This window comes from Dipodomys merriami, unplaced genomic scaffold, assembly GCF_024711535.1.
Source record: "Dipodomys merriami isolate MVZ:Mamm:240054 unplaced genomic scaffold, mDipMer1.0.p SCAF_584, whole genome shotgun sequence".
NCBI lineage: Eukaryota > Metazoa > Chordata > Mammalia > Rodentia > Heteromyidae > Dipodomys > Dipodomys merriami.
This window is the reverse complement of record NW_027206162.1, coordinates 589,026-591,205: the sequence shown is the minus strand read 5'-3', so window position 1 is coordinate 591,205 and position 2,180 is coordinate 589,026. Positions and strand designations below refer to the sequence as shown.

Here is a 2,180-nt window from a genome sequence, read left to right as displayed (position 1 = left end):
TATAAATGCTTCAAAGTATGATCAAATTTAAAATGAAAAAAAAATTCATTGACACAAAAATTGCAAATGTGAGCAATAGACCGAACAATATAAATTTTTTCCACTATACATAGAATTTTAGGAAAATAAGATCAATAGCATTGTTAGGAACAATAAGGTTTCCTTGTTACAAATAGGCAACCAAAGATATATGCCTATTTAAAGATTGCATCATTAACTGTTTAAATTTAGAAGATACTACATGCTTCAGCAGCACGTATACCAAAATTACAACAATACAGAGATGATATGAAATACAGGATGATATGAAAATTTGTGAAGTAGTCCAATTTTTTCATTCTTTAGATGCAAGAATTGAAAAAAGTTATTAAAAATTTGATTACAAAAATACGAGTGTAACCATACATATAATTCATAGAATTGAAAGTAAGTTTGACATCAGTATATTAAGTTTTCACCTTAGGGAGGCCTTTAAATAGCATAAACTTTACAAAACTCTTTAAATTAGATAACATTGTCATTTTATCCCAAAGAAATAAAATAGTATAAGGACCTAGGAAAAAAGGAATCTTAAACTGTTTCTATATGGAATGCAATCTTAAAGTACACATTTATTAATGAACCTATATATTATAAAACGATGTAGAATTCAATGTATTATATCTAGGAGAGAATGGAATAGATTATGGAAATTGTACAAACAACAGAATATAGAATATTTTAAAATATACTTTTCTCAGACAAGCACTAGAAATACCTTTAGTTTCTGTACTGCTCATTTCAACAGATAAGTTAAAATTATTTCTGATTTAAAAAATCACAAACTGCAGAAATTATTATAAATGTATACAAAAACTCTTGAATACATTTTGACATAAAAGTCAGGCAATTGAGTTGGAATAATACGATGGAATACATGAATTTTTACAGTAAGATATTGCTGTTAATTTGTACTGTGAAAATATTTTGTACGGACCAAAGAATGGACTGGCACATTGAAATTTGCAAAGCTTAACAGAACCATTATGACTTAGGAAAAGTTTGTACAGCCTTCCACAACTTCAAAGAGGTAGTGATACATACTTATCCTTTTGGCAATATCAAATACATTTTCTTCCTAGTTGTTCTTTAGACCTGGTTTGAGATAACGGGTCAACAGAAGGTGATCCAGCATATCTTTGCTATCTATATTCCCAGCAGCAAGATGCAAGAAGTCAAGAGGCCTTACGTTTGGGCATTGGTATCTGCATCATGATGCAGTAAGAAAGAAGACACTCTGGTATTATTCCACGTATAAGCATTGTGCAGGGGTGTTGAGCCATCCACAATTATTGCATGAATATCTGCCTCTTGTGCCACCAACTCATGGATAATGTCTAAGTGTCCACAGTAGGCTTCCCGATGAAGAGGGGTATACTCATCTTCATCCCTAGTATTCACATGAGTGAATAGTAAGCCGATTATTTTCGGCAGCCCAAAGAAGAAATTGTTTGGATCCTATTCCATTCTCTTTTTTGGCAACTGATACCATTCCTCACGTATTCATCTCGTTCCTCATCTTCATTAGAACTTCCTGTCAGTGGGAGTGAGGTGTCCATATATTTCCCCAATAGTTCACGCTGGTTGAACTGAAGTCAATATTGAATGGTTAAACTGAAATATAGTGTGGGTCCAAGCTTGAGATGAAATGTACTTTGCTAATTAGAAGGCAGAGATTTAGAAGACTGATATCAAGGCCAGTTCTAAAAAATAAAAATTCATGAGAAACTACAAAAACAAAGAAAGCTGGATATAATGAAATTTCCCTGTTATCTCACGTTTGTGGAAGCCATTGGTAAGCTATCATTCCTCAAGGTAGGCCTAGCCTGAAAAATAATCTAAAGTGATTAGAGCATTAGCAACTTCAAGCACCAGTAGTGTCAAAGGAAAAAAGAAAAGAATAAACCAGAAAAGGAAAGGAAAGGCTAGAAAAAGAAAATATTTGCTCTTCATTCTTGTAGTTACTTGTCATTGGATACAACCATTGAGAATAATTTATTTACTGTTTTAGGATTCAGGCCTCTCTAATATGAAAGCATTGATTTCAGGTAATTATTGTATTACTACTATTTATTAACTCATGGGGATTGAACCTATGGCTTTGTATATATTAGTCTAGTCCTACAAGTGAGATGTACCCC

The 2,180-nt window shown here is 32.5% G+C and overlaps 1 pseudogene; it reads left to right on the top strand.

The window, feature by feature from the left end:
- The first annotated feature begins 241 nt into the window (after positions 1 to 241).
- LOC138813099 (U6 spliceosomal RNA) lies at positions 242 to 335 on the top strand (annotated as a pseudogene).
- The last annotated feature ends 1,845 nt before the right edge of the window (positions 336 to 2,180 follow it).